Genomic DNA, 20,294 nt, shown 5'->3' on the forward strand with positions numbered 1-20,294 from the left:
TCCTGAACACTGTCGAAAAATATTTATTTAGTGTTTCCCATGTCTCCTCTGACTCCACACACAACTTCCCACTATTATTCTTGATTGGCCCTAATTTAACTCTCGTCATTCTTTTATTCCTGACATACCTATGGAAAGCCTTATGGTTAACCCTGATCCTATCCGCCAACAACTTCTAATGTCTCCTCCTGGCTCTCATGTCTCCTCCTGGCTCTTCTGAGCTCTCTTCTTACGTCATGCAGGGAAACGATTCTGTCTGCTGCACATCATTCTGCTTCGAAATATCAGGCAGTATTTCATATTGATTACTGTAAACGTTAACCTTTAACAAGCCATGACAGTGAAATCACTGAATCTTCATCACTATACTACCAGGGAAGATTTCTGTTAACATCACCCAGGACACCATGAGATTCGTCATTCTATTCTCCCATCCTTCAGTGCGTGATCTCCTCGGCCCGATTCTGGTCTTGTTGGTTGGTTTACAACACTGAGGATATCCAATCATCTTTGCATTTCAGTTTCGAAACGATGAGACCTTATCTCTGAGCTGGCACTTTGCTTGCTCAGTGGTGATAACACAGTCCTTGTAAACTAGAAAAGTGCTTGAAATAGGCCATTCCTGTTTTTCATTCCAAGAACTTGAGGCAAACCGTTTGGCAGGACAGGAAATAGCGGGCGTGAGCAGTGATCAAGTTTGGCAGCAAGAACGAGGTGAGGCAGTATAAACTACAGAGTAATGGGGAAACAATGGGCAAGGAACCCTGGGACGGGAGAGGCTGAATGCTTCCTTTCTTTGCTGTAACCAGACATTGGTGTTGAACTCTGAAATGGGATAATATCAGACAAGTCGGTGAAATCTAATATTCTGCTTGTTTTCTCCCGAGGCCTGTGACACACTTGGGGAACTGTGTCTGCGTGCTTCAGTCTATGGTTAAAAATGGGGTTCAGTTCCCATCTCAAACTTTAATCCCACTTATTGTGTTTTACGAGATTAAAACGTTCCAGAGAAATTAGCCCTCACGTGAAATGTAAGAGCATACAAGGTTACAGACCAAGTGTTGGGAAACGAGATGAAGGGACCCAGATCTGTGCTGTAAACACGCGATAATTCAATCATTTTTGAGGGGAAACATATCTGCAGTGACATAATTCCAAAAACTGTGTTATGAAGAAACGGTGCAACGGCTTCTGCCCTCATCCCTGGTGGTCTAGTGGTTAGTATTCTGTGCTCTCCCTGGGTTTCATTCCCGTTCAGGAAATCAGGACTTCTTGTTCCTGATGCAGAGAGCGCAGCTCTACCAGGAATCTGTTTCATGCCTTAGATCAGTCAATACTCCAGCTCATCAAAGAAGGGAATAGTGCCTTCCCTCTCTCTGCACAGTCGGACCGTTAATCCTTCATTCTCCTCTGATTCCACTTCCCAAAAAGTTTCAAAATATTGTCAAAACCGAGTCTCAGCTATTTCTTTTCTGCCTTTTCATCCACCGGAGCTGCAGCGATTGAGTGCGTTGGTTTCTTTAAACGAAACGTTCCCATGTGCAATGTATTAGGCTCTTCCAGGATTGCCTTCTCTGACAATGGTGGGACATGACTGATGTTGTCTATGATATGGAAGTGCCAGTGTTTGAGTTGAGTAGACAAAGTTAAAAATTACACAATATCAGAGCAGAGTCCAGCAGGTTTATTTGGAAGGAGAGCCGCTCCTTCATCAGGTGGGTGTTTTACTGCAGAAACCTGGTGTTTGTGTCAATCTGCGCGATCTTTTGGAAGATCATCTGGACTTTAACCGACCGTTCGTGGTGTCGACGGTACCCATGACTTGGAGGTGTTGGTGTTCGACTGGGGTGGATACATTTAATAATCAGACAAAGCCATTTTCGATTCCACCAGTTGACAAACACCTGATGAAGAAACAGTGCATGGAACACTGGTGCTTCCAAATACGTCTGTTCAATACAATCTGGTGCTGTGTGATTTTTACTCTGATAGCTCTTGGTAATGTTTAACTGATCGAAGACAGTGAAAGAATTTTCGCTCGTGAAGATGAAAATTTCAAATATTATCCACCTCAGCATTACAAAAATGATTAGGTTGGATGTGTGATGAATCTCCACAATGCGCTTGCGCAAAGTAAAAGTTGAACTTACAACCGCCTGATCGGGAGCCAGCTCTCCGAATGGTTGTGCCACTGGCCAGATGCACAGCTGAGGTTTTACACGCGGCAGAGCTGTGGTGTTAACAAGGACATGAGCAATAGCAGTAACAGTCACAAGGTGAACAAAGAACAAAGATAATCACCATCATTGATTCACTTCAAATTGTCCTCAAAAAAACGACCAATCACAATCTGATCAGCCAATCAATGAGGTCACTGCTGATCTTGGAAATTGCAACTGACTTTGCTACGTTTTCACCAAAATTTGAAGTAAACTCCATCCTAATCATAACATCGCATATTCCCATTAATTTTCACCTTTAGATTACGTTAGTGACCTGACGGTATTTGCTGGAAATGAGTGAAAACGTCCTTCCGGTGATGTAATCCAGTGCAGAGACGGCCAGAAATGAAAATACAAAGACATGAAACATCACTCCCATTTCTCTCTGTACCAATGCGTTTTCCTGAGTTGAATATTTGCAGGACTTGTCTTTACTATCTAAAGAATTAATTATTTTCCCGGGAAAGATTCTTCATAAATCAATTAACATCTGAGGTGTTGAAACATATTTTACTTCAGATTAAAATAGTTGAATATCCTTTCCCCCAGCCTAATGTCCCAATTCTCCCTCCTCTTCCATGTAAATACAAGCTGATCCAGATGATTTTGGAGCTCCCAACCTGACGTTCCAATGCTCCTTGCTGCTCCATGTCAATCGAAGCGGCTCGACTTGAAGTTGGAGCTCCCAGTCTGATGTCCCAATGCTCCCTGCTCCATGTCAGTAGAAGTGGTGCAGTTCAGGTTAGACCTACCACTCTGATGTCCCAATGCGCCCAGCTGCTAAATGTCATTAAACGCTGATACTTGTGAGGTTCGAGCTCCCAGTCTGATGTCCCAATGTTCCGTCCTCCATGTCAATAGAAGTGGTCCAGTTGAGGTTGGATCTAACACTCTGATGTCCCAATGCTCCCTGCTGCCACATGACATTAAAAGCTGCTCCAGGTGAGAGTGGAGCTCCCAGAATGATCTCCCAAAGCTCCCTGCTCCAGGCCAACTGAAGCTGCTCCAAATGAGGTGAGATCTTACATTCGGATGTGCCAATGCTCCCTGCAGCTCCATGTCAATGGAAGTTGCTCCAGGTGTGGTTGGAACTCCCAGACGGATGCCACAATGCTCCCTGGTCCATGTCAAAAGACGCTGTTCCAGATGAAGTGGGAGCTCCCATCCCTGGCGGCGCACATACGTCTATACCATCATAGAAATACTTCCCACTGAACATTCCCACCACTGGAACCATTGGTGGAATATCCGCATCATGAGAACCTAATATTATTTTTAGTCACCACCGAATCATTATTTACAAAAGTCATTCTTTCTTAAACCTTACTTAGCATGTGCATACTGCAGTCAATCCGAAGTAAGATAATGGTGCTAATTGATCTATGCTTAATAAAAATTACATCCTATTTTTCATGTTGAGTAACTGCGAGTTAGCAAGGACAATGTTTATATTGAAATCACACTTTTATTCCAGGTGAGAGAATGTGGTTTGCATTATTTAAAATGAACTTGTTCACTGTGTAAAATGATCAAATAAATCTCAATTTCAAAACAAAATTGGTAACGTTGTCATCTATCTTAAAATGTGATGTCTTCTTCTTTCAACCAGACGGGTATTATAACGAAAAGTCTATTAATGATATGCGTATAAAGACACTTTAAATCGCAAGGTTTGTGAAGGTTTGTAGCTCAGGTTGAGGTTTAGGGTTTAGGTTTGCTCGCTGAGCTGTAGGTTTGATATCCAGACGTTTCATTACCTGGCTCGGTAAGATCATTAGGGGCGATCTCCAAGTGAAGCGAAGCTGTTGTCTCTTGCTTTCTATTTATATCTTTCTCCTGGATGGGGTTCCTGGGGATTGTGGTGATGTCATTTCCGGTTTGTTTTCTGCGGGGTTGATAGATGGCTTTTTGATCTATGTGTTTGTTTATGGCATTGTTGTTGGAGTGCCAGGCCTCTGGGAATTCTCTGGCGTGTCTTTGCTTAGACTGTCCCAGGATCAATGTGTTGGTCAAGTCGAACCGGACTACCAAAAATCCATAAACCAGGAGCCCCCTCAGACCCATAGTCTCATTACCCAGAGCACCAAATTACAGACTGGACAAAGAACTACACGCAAGACTGAAATACCTCATAGAAGATTCACAGCACTCCATCCACACCACCCAGGAATTCCTAAAAATCATCAAAAACACCAAAGTAGAGGAAGGGAAGCAATGGTCTCATTCGACATAATCGCAATGTTCACCTTCATCAACATCGACATGGCAAAGGAAACACACTTTTAGAAGAGACCATCACACACACCAACCACCATCAATCACATTACCAACGAAAACATCATGAAGCTTGTGGACCTGTGCCTCACCACCCACTACACTTTCAACAACATCGTCTACAAACAAACCCCCAACGGCCCACCCATAGGACCTCCGCTATCAGGATTCAGAGCAGAAGCGGTAATGCAAAGACTAGAACAAACAGCCCTAGAAACAAACAAACCAAAATCTGCGTCCGGTACGCAGATGACACCGTTGTCATCACAAAACGAAACAAGATAGTAAAGACATTTAACATCATCAACAACACTCTCACAGGCATAAAGTTCAACAAGGAAGAAGAAACCGACAACAAACTCGCATTCCTGAATGACACAGTAGAAAGAAAAGACAACGGAGAACTACAAACCTGTGCATACAGAAAACCGACAAACACTGACCAAATACTTAACTACACCAGCAACCATCCCATCACACACAAACGAAGCTGCGTTAGAACAGTATTCCAACGAACCACCAGACACTGCAGCACAGACGAACTTCGGAAAACAGAGGAAAACCACCTTTACAATGTATTCGAGAAGAACAGATTCTCAAAAAATACAGTCCACACTTTCCTCAAGAACAAACCACGACAAGCAGACCAAACACAGCCAGGAACCATAACCACCTTACCATACATCAAAGAAGTTTCAGACATGACAGCCAGACTACTAAGACCCCTCGGAATCCTAGTAGCACACACACCCACCAACACTCTCAAACAAAAACTAACAAACTTAAAAGAACCAGAACAATCCAAAGACAAAACCAACGTCATCTACAAAATTCCATGCAAGGACTGTCACAACTACTACGTAAGACAACAGGAAGAAAGTTAGCCACCAGGATATAGGAACACCAGCTAGCCAAAAAAAGACACGACCTTCTCTCCCTCGTAGCCCGACACACGGATTAAAAATACCACAATTTCTACTGGGACAACACATCTATCCTGGGACAGGCTAATCAAAGACACGCCTAAGAATTCATAGAGGCCTGGCACTCCAACCACAACGCCATAAACAAACACATAGATCTAGATGCCATCTATCAACCCCTCAGAAAACGAACAGGAAATGACATCACCACAAACCCCAGGAACCCCATCGAGGAGAAAGATATAAAGAGAGAGCAGGAGACCACAGATTCTCTTCACTTGGAGGTCGCCACTGATGATGATGTTACCTAGCCAAGTAATGAAACGTCTGGATATCAAAGCTACAGCTGAGCAAGCAAAACTTCACCCTACATTTTAAATTATTTTTCATGTTTATGTTGCATGAATCTGCGGTCATTGATCCACAGTTTAGTTTCACTCCCTAAAGGTAACATGCTGATTTCTCCAGTTGTTCATAGTTCAATGTGATGCATCCAGTGTGTGCATAACGAGAGGGAGCTTGCTTCCCACATCTTGTGTTTATCTGTGCCTTACGTCCAGCATTCATCAATGGCGAGAGCAAGGGGCGAGGGCGAGACCAATGTGTCAGTCTTTCCCTGCCCATGCACGGCACCAACATTGGCAATTCTCCACTGTGCATTTACTGCCAGTTCTCAGTGCCCCTACACCCACGCCCTGCCCCTTTGAAGTATCGCCATCATTTTGTGCTGTCTCGCTGTGCTCTTCTCACCAGGATGAATTACTTCTACTCAAACTCCTTCAGATTTCATCTGACAAAACATTCATTAAGAATCCCTTTGCATAAACATGCACTTCGCAGCTCTCGGTATTTGATTTTCCTGGATGTCTTTCATACGAAAAAACGTTCACAGCAACTTGATTTGCAAAAGGAAACTGCGCTCCCTTTCATTATCCCAATGCAACCTACATTTCAACACAGTTTAGTCAACAGGCTCAAACCGTTCTTGGAAATTTTGGAATAGCGTAAATGCATATAAACTGACCATTAGCGTTCCAATACGACAGCTGTGATCATCTGAAAACAGCTCCACGGAAATGCCATTGATGACAGCGACGAGAGTGGGATTCAAACCCACACGCGCAGAGCACAATGGAGTAGCAGTCCATTGCCTTAACCTCTCGGCCACCTCATCACAGATGCTCGGACCTTACGAATAATTGAATTGGGTAAATTATGCAGAGCAGCAGCTATTTCTCCCTGGTGTTGGTAAAATGATAAATAACATAGTACGGTTCCAAGACTATGGTCTGACCCCTGGGTTGTGGGGCATGTGCACTCCCACTGTCACACAAATCTGAACAAAAATGAGGAAATGAATATGTAACAAGGTCTGTTGAATTCTGTGAAGATTTGAAGTCAACGGAATGAAGAACCCGAGACAGCAGGAGGTGTTCTTTCAATAAAGAGTTGAATAGAGCTCTTAAGGATCGTGGAATCAAGGGTTATGGGGATAAGGCAGGAACAGGATACAGATTGAGGATGTTCAGGCCATGATCATAATGAATGGTGGTGCTGGCTCGAAGGGCAGAATGGCCTACTCCTGCACCTGCTGTAAATTGTCTATTAACTTGCCTGTGAGGAATTGTTTTCCAGACTGGAGGAGAGTGCATAGTGCTCAATGTCATTATTCGGAACACCTAACTTCCGCTCAGATGTTTTTGACACGCACTTGTGTACAGAACAGACAATTTCAAAATCCAAAATAAGGCTAAACTGACAATTGAAGGCAACAATGCAAAAATCTTGATCTGTATCATTTTCCTGCACTGTGCGACACCAAGTCACTGTATGATCACAGCAACACAGTGAGCAAGTGTCAGAAGGAAAATGAGTGCAGTGCCAGTGCGCATGCGGGGAGCAGCAGGTGACACACGGGGAAGTGCATTTCCCACCACAGGAACACTTCCCAAACAGCGGACTGAGGTGGAAGAATTCAGAGGGGGTTTACATTTTGAAATTTGATGCCAGAGACACAATGGAGACCTGTCATTGAGTCTGTTCAAGATGAAGATTTTAAGATTTCTACAGATGCAAAACAAAATAAAAAGCTCATGGGTTAGTGAAGGCAAAAGATGAAATTGTACATTTCATCAATCTACCCATCTTTACAATGAGTACCTCACCACTTTCCTCACTCAGGGACTGAACCACTGGTGAAGATGATCATATAATCCCCGTTACTAGCCACGGAATCAGAGAAACTCGGTTTCCCAAACGTTAAGGTAAAACCAGGAATGTGGAGGTAAGCATTAATGTGTTGCTCCTGTGCTGAAGGTGACCAGTACACGGTATCTCTGTTTCAGTTTAGTGGGGTGTGCTGTGCCGAATGTTTAATTTTGAGCCTCACATGGAGCAGCTTCAATTTGTCGTCGTATTGAGGGGTACGGACAGAAGGTGATATTGAGCAAAGCTAAGTTGATGGGAAAATACCCGTGTTTGTGGATAGAGAAACAACCTTTTCTGGGTAATGACTCCTTGATCAACAAACATACTGCAAGTATCTAAAACGTGAAGAGACATATGTGGAGAGAGAGAGCCTAAGGTGATTTTTTTAGCAGGTGGATAACGTTTCCCATGTGCACTGCGTTAAATTCCGGGAAAATAGATGTTGAACTGGTTTCATGTTTCACAGTTTGTTGCAAAAACACAAAGGTTGTTGCAATAATAAAAAAAGAAATCACATAGGACCGTTTGAATATTGTATTGAACTGAATTTAGGTCTGAGCATATTTTATCTGAAATGGCGTGCTGCAGAGAAGTGAAGAGGGTTAACAATACAAAAGGACAGAGTCTTCTTGGTGGATTTCTTGGGTGGAGTTAAGAATGAACGAAATATACATAACATCATGTGAATGTGGTCAAATCTTTAAAGTAGGTGCCGCGTCTCCAAGTGACGATTCAATTCCTACTCATTAGGATATAACTTCCGTCTGCAGTTATTTTACGACATCAGATCCATTTACAGAGTTTCACCTTGAACAATACGCCACACCTTACCACTCCATGAACTTGTTATACTCAGTCTTATTCAGTTGTACGTGTTCATGAAATATCTTTGTGTCTGAAGTCAACAAATTCTAAATTGTCACGCAACCACACTGACTTTCACTCAATGGTATATTCTCTCCTTGTACGTTTGATCGTGCATCTTTTAAAACGCTCTGAAGTCAGCTTCTACGTTTTATTTCTGGAAAGTCGTTCATGATTTAAATAACTCTATTGAGTGGAAGAAACTCTCATCCAAACTTTTCTTCATCATTCACTAATGGTTTTCAAGCTCTAACTAAAGATGTCTGTTCACTAGAAAGAGGGACTTTCCCCGATTTACTCATTCAAACCTCGCGTTATGTGAAAATCTCATTTGTTTACATCAAAGTTGCGTGTTTGTGCATCCAGCATTTCCAAATCTCGTGAATAAACTCCTCCATTCTTTCTATCATCCCGTTTGTATCCTTTCTGATATTGTTATGTCTCAGTAAACAACGTCACTTGGCTTTCTAATATCTTGCTATCCAGGAAACAGCGTCGGTGCCCTTTCTAACTTCTTCACATGTTTTTGGTGAAGAATGAGGACAAGGATTACACACAATGTTCCCACTGAGAGTGACAAAAAGATTTTACAGTTACGCTATGAACTCTTTGCTTTTTAAATATGACGCCTCAATTTATAAACTCCAATAAGGTAAATTACTATCTATCCAGTTCATGAACAGCGTCTCGATGGAGATGAGAATTTTCTATGTCTTCCTTTCTTCTTCCACGGAATGTCTGATAGGTTTGTAAGGCCAACATCTCGAAATGCCCATGTCCTGAGTCAGTCTCAGCTATTTCTAAAGGCGACTGAAGTTCAAGTACTTCATAGGGTGTCTCCCATCATTCCAATGCAGACTGGTTCTGGACAGTAAATGCTATCACTAAAGGCCACCGTGAATCTGAAATCAACAGTTTTCGCACAGTAATTCTCGTAGCTATTGTGTATCGGATGTTCGTGTTCTTGTTCAATTTGTTCATCATTTCATGAGTCGCTGTGTTGAATTTTACTGAATGATTAATTAGTGAATGGAGACATTACCTTCACCACTCAGTCGAAACTCCATGGAACATTGAAAAAATTTACTCATACGCTTCCAGAGGACGGTCCTGCCATTACTGGGATGAATCAGTCAACATTCCCCACGTATCCTCGAAGCCAAGGATTTCCTTTTCCATTTTAGCAGATCATTGAAGCACTGAGTCCCATGTGTGCGTTCATTAAAACCAAAACAGTTGCAGCAAGACTTTAAAACTAAGATTTTGCAATCTGCTTGCATTGGTTGTCCCAAAAATTACATTCCATATTATGGTATGTTTGTGGATGAAAGAACTTTCTGAATCTTGAGCAATTATATTTCAGTTTTGTCAAAAAATTATCATTCGCTGTTCTCTCTTTCCCTTTCAGTTTCCCGTTTTATATCCCGTATTTTATCAGTTTATCTTAAGTTTTCAATATTTCAATCAATCTCGCTCCTGATTACCAATCCGAGAGAATGCCACAATTTTGTCAATTTATATGCAGTGCAGCTGTAGGGCGCGGTGACCAAATGGAAAGGCATTGGCCACGTGAACCAAATAAAAGCAGCCAGCTGGTGGAATCTGGCCGTTCCAGCACAGTCATATTTAAAACATTTAACGTAATCTTTAGCAAAATCATATTGGCAGAAAATAAAAAAACAAGATGAAAAAAATTGCTGATGCTGAAAATCAAACAAAAACAGCACACCTGTGATTTAACAGCAATTTCTGTTTCTGTGACAGATTGGCAGATTTTGTCGCAGTCCATGAGAACAGTGCTCAGTAGAATCAAACAGACAGCATGGACCTGGGACTGTGATATCAGACAGTAATAATGAATGAGTGGAGAGTGTTGTACTGGAAAAGCACAGCGGGTCAGGCAACATCCGAGGAGCAGAAGAATGGACGATTTAGGCATAAGCCATTCATCAGGAATTAGGCTTGTGAGTCGGGCAGAGGAACAAAGCTGAAGCCAGGTGCCAACTCGCAGGCACCTCCTCCTACAGACCACGATTGCAAACTCTCCTCCCCTCACCAAACTATCATCACCCAGACCATCCACAATCTCATCAGCTCTGGGCATCTCCCATCCACAACCTTCAACCTCATTGTCCGTGAACCGCGGAATTCCCGATTCTACCTCCTTCCTAAGATTCACAAACCTGACTGTCCCAGTCGACCTATTCTCTCATCCTGAGCCTGTCCCATTCGAATCATTTACTCCTAAATTGACACAATCCTCTTTCCCCATTTCAGGAAATGCCCACTTACATTCGTGACACCCCAATGGATTTCACCTCCTCCAAGAATTTCTTTTCACTGACCCACAACGCGTCATCTTCACCATGAACATCCAGTCCCTGTACAAATCCATCTGCGTGACAGAAGTCAGCAAGCCTTACATTTCTTAATCTCACAGCATCCCAACCAGTGCCTTTCCACCGACATCCTCATCCACCTGGCTGAACATGTCCTCACAATCAACAACTTCGCTTTCCAATTCTCCCACTTCCTCCATCGAAACTGGTAGCCATGCGCACCCGCATAGGACCTAGCTCTGCCTGCCTGTTTGTCAGATACGCGGAACTGTCCATCTTTCGCAGTTACACAGGCACCATCCTCCACCTGATCCTCCTCTATATTGATGAATGTTTGGGGCCACTTTGGTGCGCCAACGAGGAGGTTGAATTGCTCACTAGCTTTACCAACACCTTCCACTCCGACCTCAAATGTATCTGGATCATCTTGGCAACTTCCCTCACCTTCCTGGACCTCTCCATCACCGACTCTGACGACTGACTAATTACAGACATATACTACAAGCCCTCCGACTCCCACATGTATCTCGACGACATCTCCTCCAACCCTATCTCGTGTAAGAACGCCATTCTTTATTCCCAATTCCTCCTCCTCCAGAACATCTGTTCCCAGGATGACCAATTACACCTCAGAAAGAACCAGTTGGTCTCCTTCTTCCACGATCACAAATTGCCTTCCCACGTGGTTGACAGCGCTCTCGAGTTCATCACCTCTATTTCACACACCACCACCCTTGAAGCCACGCCTCTCAACGCAACAAGGACAGAACCACCTGGTTCTCACCTTACATCCCATCAAACACCGCATAAACGCATCATATTCTGCCACTGATGCCATCTCCACACAGACACGATGACCAGACATATATTACGCTGCCCAGCCCTGCCAACATTCCGTCAAGACCATTCCCTCCATGACCCCCTCTTCAGGTCCACACATGCCCCCACCAGCCCACAACCCTCTCCTGGCACCTTTCACTGCCACCAAAGGAAGGGCGAAACAAGCACCCACATCACTCCCCTCACCTCAGCCAAGGCCCGAAGGGATCATTCCACATCCATTAGAAATTCACCTGTACAGCTACCAATGTCATCTACTGAATCCGTTGCACCCAGTGTGGACTCCTCTACGTCAGGGAGACAGGAAAACTTCTTGCAGATCATTTCAGAGAACATCTCTGGGACACCCGCACCCACCAACTTCACCGTCCCATGGCTGACCACTTCAACTCCCCCTCCTACCCCAACAAAGACATACAGGTATTGGAACGCCTCCACTGCCAAACCGTTACCACACAACGCCTGGAGGATGGACGCCACACATTCCGACTTGGGACCATAACACCACACGGGATAAATGTGAATTTGAACAGTTACCTCCTTTCCCCTCCCCCAAACCCAAGCCTTCAACTCGGCACAGCCCTCTCGACCCATTCCATCACTGCTATTTCTGACTTATTTTCTTCTCCCTCGTATTCATCCATCTATTGCTTTCCAACTATTTCCCCTTAGCCCCACACCATTTCCATTTATCTCTTAGCCCCGACTCACAAGCCTTATTCCAGATGAATTGCTTAAGCCTGAAACCTGATATCTCCAGCTCCTCGGATGCTACCTGATCTGCTGTGCTTTTCCAGCATCACACTACCAACTCTGATCTCCAGCATCTGCAGTCCTAACTTTATCCTTGGAATTGTCAATGACCTTAGAGTGAAAATATCCCTCGCTTGCAGTGATCACAGTGCGACTGAGTTTTCCATTTATTTTGGGTGAGGGCAGGCTGGATCTGAGACGAGCGCTTACCATCTAAACAACGGGAATGGTATCAGATAGCGAAGTTCGGGCGGGCTGAAGTGAAGTGGAACATTCTATCAGAAGATGGAACAGTACAATTGCATCACATCATCCAGACTGTAAAAGACAGGCAAAAGGAAAAAAATCAACATCAGTGCAGGCACAAGGACAGGTCAAGTGGAAAGGAGACAATACAACAGACTGAAGTGCAGTGGAATTATTTCTGTGAGCTACACCTTTACATATGGACTGCCCTCACATTGGGAAAAGGAATTCCCTGCAGTACAATGGCGATATTAGCCTGCGACATCACAATGTTGAGAGACACTGACATGGTTTCTTCTGTAGCAGCATGGCCGAGTAAAAGCATGATCGTCCCATCAACCAGAATTCAATACTTCAAAGCTCTCCCCTGTGCTGTACAACTTATTTGCTGCTCCTGTCGTCAGATCTCAATCACTTCACTGTGTATCTTCTGCTTCCTGCTTCATGGAAACACTTGAAACGTGAACAAATCCACTTTCCACTTTCACCAATCTTTCTCAACTCCCGAGTTGGCACAGGTACGAGCGACCGCTTGGACTTCTCGAGCGCTCTCACTCTGGTATGATCTGAATGATAAAGTGGAATGTGTCTGATCTGCAGAATGTTCCCACTGGGACGGTGCTGTTTATCCCATCCCCGGGGACTAAGCTGTCTCTATTGGCAGAGTATTCAGCCATTTCCCTCCACTTGTAGGCATTATGAGGGGATGTAAGTGCGGATATGCTCTGAAGCTTCCTCTCACGGGCACAGCCAGGTGCAAGAGCGCCGCTGGAACTTAGCGACATCGATTGCGAACTTCCTCCAAAAATCATTTATTTGAGAGAGAGAGAAAGGTGCTGAGCTGGTTGGAAAGAGAGAAATGGGCTGTGGACTCTCTTCCCTCAGTAGAATTCAAATAAGTGCATTTTTGTGTTGCCCATTTGATGTTCAGAATCAATCTTCGCAGAACAATCCAGCAGAAAGGCTTTTGTTTCAGAGGCGTCAGTTTCTTTGCTGCAATCGGGCATCAGTTAACATCTGAGTCCCAACTGTCCCTGATGAAGCGACTCCGAATGAAACCCTCACTCACTGAGGACCATCCCCACAGCCAGGAGCTGCGAGGCTTCAGAAAGTCCAAAGCGCAAGGGAAGATTAAAAAGAGCCATTATTTCTCCCTCAACGCTTCTGTCACAGCGACAGGGAGAGGGACGGCAGAGACGTGACGTCATTCACGTGCCGACAGAAGCCGTTCAGCTCATCGAGTCCACGGTAAATCCCTGTCACTTGCTTCTCTCTGAGATTATTCATCATGCTTGTTCTAATAATAGGGAACTGTATCTATCTCGAAATGCTGTCTCCAACAGACTGAACTACATGTCATTCATGGCTGTTCATTTCACCGGAGGACCCTGCTGTGTGACACAGCGTGGGGAATAACTGCAAGGCGGTAAAAACAATGACCGCAGATGCGGGAAACCAGATTCTGGATTAGTGGTGCAGGAAGAGCACAGCAGTTCAGGCAGCATCCGAGTAGCTTCGAAATCGAGGTTTCAGGCAGAATCCCTTCATCAGCAATTAATGCTGTGAGCCTGAAGTGTGGAGAGATACACTAGAGGAGGGTGGGGGTGGGGAGAAAGTTGCATGGAGTACAATGCATGATTGGGGGAGGGGATTAAGGTGAAAGGTCAGGGAGAAGAGGGTGGAGTGGATAGGTGGAAAAGGCGCTAGGCAGGTAGGACAATTCCGGACAAGTCATGCGGACAGTGCTGAGCTGGAAGTTTAGAACTAGGGTGAGGTGGGAGATGGGGAAATGAGGAAACTGTTGAAGTCCACATTGATGCCCTGGGGTTGAAGTGCTTCGAGGCGGAAGATGAGGCGTTTTTCCTCCAGGCGTCTGGTGATGAGGGAGTGGCAGTGAAGGAGACCCAGGACCTCCATGTACTCGGCAGGCTGGGAGGGGGAGTTGAAATGTTGGGCCACAGGGCGGTGTAGTTGATTGGTGCGGGTGTCCCGGAGATGTTCCTTAAAGCGCTCTGCTCGGAGGCGCCCAGTCTCCACAATGTAGAGGAGACCGCATCAGGAGCAACGGATATAATAAATGATATTAGTGAATGTGCAAGTAAAACGTTAATGGATGTGGAAGGCTCCATTAGGGCCTTGGAGAGAGGTGAGGGAGGAGGTGTGGGCGCAGGTTTTCCAGTTCCTGCGGTGGCAGGGAAAGTGTCAGGATTGGAGGGTGGGCTGTAGGGGGGCGTGGACCTGACCAGGTAGTCACGGAGGGAACGGTCTTTGTGGAAGGCGGAAAGGGGAGGGTTAGGGTTAGGAATATATATCCCTGGTGGTGGGGTCTGTTTGCAGGTGGCAGAAATGACAGTGGATGATTTGGTTTATGCGAAGGTTTGGAGGGTGGAAGGTGAGCACCAGGGGCGTTCTGTCCTTGTTACGGTTGGAGGGGTGGAGTCTGAGGGCGGAGGTGCGGGATGTAGACGAGATACGTTGGAGGGCATCTTTAGCTACGTGGGAAGGGAAATTGCGTTCTCTAAAGAAGGAGGCCTTCTAGTGTGTTTTGTGGCGGAACTGGTCCCCCTGGGAACAGGTCCGGCGGAGGCGGAGGAATTGGGAATACGGGATGGCATTTTTGCAAGAGGTAGGGTGGGAAGAGGTGAAATGCAAGAGGTAGGGTGGGAAGAGGTGTGCAAGAGGTAGGGTGGGAAGAGGTGTGCATCGGGTCAAATCCCCATCACATATGTGACTGTTGTTCTCATGTGTATTTTTTCTTCTACGTGTGCTGAAGTAAGACAGTGAGGGAGCAATTACTGTTGTCAGACATACATGTAGGGGCGTATTAAATACTGAAGTTGTGAGATTCGAGCAGTGTTTATTAACATAGACCATTCACTGTTCGAATCTCTTGCTCAGGAATTTGACAGAGAACGAATTTGAGCAAAGGTTGAGCCGGGGCGTTTACCCCATGACGTAACACGAGTTTCTGCAGTCGCTTTGTTGTTCACCTAATTTGTGTGTTTTGCATCATTGAGGATTTTGAAGTTGTCCCCTCTATAGAAAAGGCCCGTACTTTTGCAACATTGTACAAAAGATCCAGTACAATAACAGTCGATGCTGATTCAGTCGACTTATCCAGATATTGACCTCTGGAAACAGCACTGTGCACTCTCCTCGAATCTGGAAAACAACGTCCTCACATATAATGTTTTATTCTCGCTCTCATGGCGCTTTTCATTCCATTGGCTTCTGTTTTTTCATAGAATCCGATTCAATCGATCTTGTCACTGTGTCATTTCTTTCCATGTGGTCAGCTCTTGTGAACAGAATATCCCAGTGGGAGTGCCCTGGGCCCATAACCCAGAAGCCAGACCATACTCAGGGAACCGTATTCTGCTCTTGATCATTTCATGAACACCAGGGAGAAATATCTATGCTCTTCAAAATTTAATCACCTGTTTTAAGAAGCAAGATAAACAGTTCCTGCTTCCTGCTTTTGTTGCCAAACGGACCAAGATTGTAAATGCTGGAACAAGTCGAGACTGTCCGCTCTCCCACATCCAATTTATCCCCAGGTTGTGTTAAGATGATGGTCTGAATCGCTTCCTTCTCTTCCCCGTCACTCTAGGATGATGTGAGCTGTGTAGTCTTTGATGTGAACTGGAGGCAACGTGGAAAAATGTATACACAGCAGCTGCGTGAGCGATGGGACTCGCTGCAGTAACATCCCATGCTGATTCAGACAGCAGAAGCCTCCCTGTGACTTCGAGAATCACAGACACTGTTCCTGAATAATGGGGAGACATTCACTCTTTCCTCGCAGTTCTGCATGTTCTAGCTCTCTCAGGTGGCACTATTTGGACAATGGTTCCCTAAAGATGATTTCATGTGCATGCACGATCTCCCTTTTCTACACCTTTCCAGAATTCCCATACTTCCCACTTCCGCCAGATGCTTACCCCGCTCCACAAACTCTTGTTTGATAGGGAGCTGAAGACCACGTTCAAGCTGCTGTCCACCAACACTGCGTGACAATGGAAAATGAGTTAGTCCAGTTCTCAATGAAGACCGCCCTGTTCCGGGAAAGCAGTTAGCACAGCCTCCTGGGAGAAGCGAGTCAGAACGGAAAGGAGCTGTTAATAAGACTCTGTGGTTCTTTCACTCTGAAACAGCAGAAATAGCCTTAGTTAACCAACAAACTCACCTGATTTCTGGTTACCACGTCTGGCGCCGTTCTGGATCGTTTATCTCGGGTGTGATATTGCCTCAGACAGGTGACATACGTGCGAGAGCTCTCGGGTTCACATTGCGGATGAGCCTTGCAATTTTGCACACTACTCCATTTTTGACTGTGAAGATATGATTTCGATGAGATCGGTTTCAGATAAAGATTCCGAAGCTTGAAAACGTACACAAGCAAGTTCAAGAACTGCTTCTTCTCGGCCATTGCTGCTCTGAGAAATGGATTGTCTAACTTGAAAGAATGTTATCTTGCCAATGTGGATTTTGCTGAGCGCACGTCCGATACGGAGTAACCTGAATTCCTAAGTCTGGTCAAATTTTGCTTTCCTCACGCAGTGATCTGCATGTCCTTGATTAATATGATCCGCCTTTACCAATCGCAAACAACGCTTTCCACTGTACTTAGGTACATGTGACAATCAATCAATCAAAACACAGTCATTTCCTCATTGCGTGGAGCTAGCAGAGCGAAGGTGGGCTGCATGGCATCAGTCTGCAGTGTGACACATTTTGTGATTCTGATTGCATTTGTAATTAAAACAGCAGAATTGGGGAAGTTACAGAGTGGTTATATTGACACAGCTGGGACACATCTGTGCCACAGTGTATCACACAATAACAGTGAAGATCTTTTGACGTCATCCTCGAAGGTACATGCTCCAAAAACCTGAAGACTGCGTGAAACTGCTGTGGTCAGCGATAACAGAGCGGCCCAGAGGGATCGTGGTGAGCGCATAATCCAGAAATTAATGAATGAAAAGCATCCTCTGCTCAATGACAATTCCAGCTCTCAGTGTATGCACTGCAACTGCAAGAGTTTCACTATAACAGTGCTCCGTTCTTCACATTGCATATTGATGAGCCTTCTGCGTCAGTACACTCAATGGTATCTGAAATAGATACACCTGCCACATTTATACATTTGAGGAAACCCACGTTTGAAGGTATGGAAGATTTGTTTTGCTGTTCTCTGTCGGTCTGTTATGACCTGATTCGCAAAGTCATTTGCCTGAGCTGGGAATACACTAGCGAAGATGAGAAAAGTCAGTTGTAGCATGTACCATGCACATGACGCCTTGCAGTTATTCCCCAGGCTGTGTCACACAGCAGGGTCCTCCGGTGAAATGAACAGCCGTGAATGACATGTGGTTCAGTCTGTTGGAGACAGCATTTCGACACAGATACAGTTTCCTATTATTAGAACAAGCAGCACTGATGATGAATAACCTCAGAGAGAAGAAAGCGATAGAGATTTACCGTGGGCTCGATGGGGTGAACGGCTTCTGTCAGCACGTGAATGATGTCACACGTTTCTGCCGTCCCTCTCCCTGTCTCTGTGACAGAGTGGCTGAGGGAGAAATAATGGCTCGTTTTTAATCCTCCCGTCCTCTTTGGACTGCCTGCAGCCCCGCAGCTCCTGGCTGTGAGGGTGGTTCTCAGTGAGTGAGGGTTTCATTCGGAGTCACTTCATCTAGGACAGTTGGGACTCAGATGTTAACTGATGCCCGATTGCAGCAAAGAAACCGACGCCTCTGAAACAAAAGCCTTTCTGCTGGAATGTTCTGCGAAGATTGATTCTGAACATCAAATGGGCAGCACAAAAATGCACTTATTTGAATTTTACTGAGGGAAGAGAGTTCACAGCGCATTTCTCTCTTTCCCACCAGCTCAGCACGATTCTCTCTCTCTCAAATAAATGATATTTGGAGGAAGTTCGCAATCAAAGTTGTTAAGTTCCAGCGGCGCTGTTGCACCTGGCTGTGCCCGTGAGAGGAAGCTTCAGAGCATATCCGCACTTACATCCCGTCATAATGCCTGCAAGTGGAGGGAAATGGCTGAAGACTCTGCCAATAGAGACAGCTCAGTCCCCGGGGATGGGATAAACAGCACCATCCCGCGTGGGGACATTCTGCAGATTAGACACAGTGTACTTTATCATTCAGATCATACCAGAGTGAGAACGCTCGAGAAGGCCAATCGGTCACTCGTACCTGTGCCAACTCGGAAGTTGCAAAAGATTAGTGAAAGTGGAAAGTGGATTTATTCACGTTTCAAGTGTTTCCATGAAGCAGGAAGCAGAAGAAGATACACAGTGAAGCGATTGAGATCTGACTACAGAAGCAGCAAACAAGTTGTACAGTGCAGAGGAGAGCTTTGAAGTACTGAATTCTGGTTGATGGGACGATCATGCTTTTACTCGGCCACGCTGCTACAGAAGAAACTATGTCAGTGTCTCTCAACATTGTGATGTCAACAGGCAAATGTCGCCGTTATACTGCAGGGAATTCCTTTTTCCAATGTGATGGCAGTCCATATGTAAAGGTGTCGCTTATATATCGAATCCTTTCACATAAATAATTCCACTGCACCTCAGTGCGTTGTATTGTCTCCTTTCCACTTTACCTGTCATTGTGCTTATACTGAAGTTGATTTTCTCCTTCTGCATGTCTTTTACAGTCTGGGTGATGTGATGCAGTTGTACTGACCCATCTTCTGACAGAATTTTCCACTTCACTTCAGCCCACCCACCCTAACTTCGCTATCTGATACCAGTCCCGTTGTTTAGATGTTAATCGCTCGTCTCAGATGCAGCCTGCCCTCACCCAAAATAAATGGAAAACTCAGTCACACTGTGATCACTGCAATCGAGGGATATCTGCACTCTCCGGTCATTGATAATTCCAAGGATAAAGTTAGGGCAGCAGATGCTGGAGATCAGAGTTGGTAGTGTGATGTTGGAAAGGCACAGCAGATCAGGTAACATCCGACCAGCAGGAGAATTCAGGTTTCAGGCTTAAGCCCTTCAGCAGGAATAAGGCTTGTGAGTCGGGACTGAGAAATAAATGGAAGTGGTGTGGGGTTAAGGGGAAATAGCTGGAAAGCAATAGATGGATGAATCGGAGGGAGAAGATAATAGGTTAGAAATGGCAGTGTTGGAATGGGTTGAGAGGGCGGTGCCGAGTTGAAGGCTTGTGCTTTTGGGAGGGGAAATGAAGTAACTGTCCAAATTCACATTTATCCCGCGTGGTGTTAGAGTCCCAAGGTGGAATGTGTAGTGTTCCTCCTACAGGCGGTGTGTGGTAACGGTTGGCAGTGGAGGACATCCAGGACCTGTATGTCTTTGATGGGGTAGGAGGGGGAGTTGAAGTGTTCAGCCACGGGACGGTGAAGTTGGTGGGTGCGGGTGTCCCAGAGATGTTCTCTGAAATGATCTGCAAGAAGTTTTCCTGTCTCCCTGATGTCGAGGAGACCACACTGGGTGCAACGGATTCAGTAGATGACATTGGTCGCTGTAAAGGTGAATTTCTAATGGATGTGGAATGATCCCTTCGGGCCTTGGCTGAGGTGAGGGGAGTGGTGTGGGTGCTAGTTTCACCCTTCCTTTGGTGGCAGTGAAAGGT

The 20,294-nt window shown here is 45.2% G+C and overlaps 1 non-coding gene across 1 annotated transcript; it reads right to left on the reverse strand.

The window, feature by feature from the left end:
- Positions 1 to 6,511: 6,511 nt before the first annotated feature.
- trnas-gcu (transfer RNA serine (anticodon GCU)) lies at positions 6,512 to 6,593 on the reverse strand. The gene has a single exon. It is a non-coding gene; the product is annotated as a tRNA-Ser (tRNA).
- Positions 6,594 to 20,294: the final 13,701 nt, after the last annotated feature.

Source organism: Chiloscyllium punctatum, chromosome 12 (assembly GCF_047496795.1).
Source record: "Chiloscyllium punctatum isolate Juve2018m chromosome 12, sChiPun1.3, whole genome shotgun sequence".
Classification (NCBI taxonomy): Eukaryota; Metazoa; Chordata; class Chondrichthyes; order Orectolobiformes; family Hemiscylliidae; genus Chiloscyllium; species Chiloscyllium punctatum.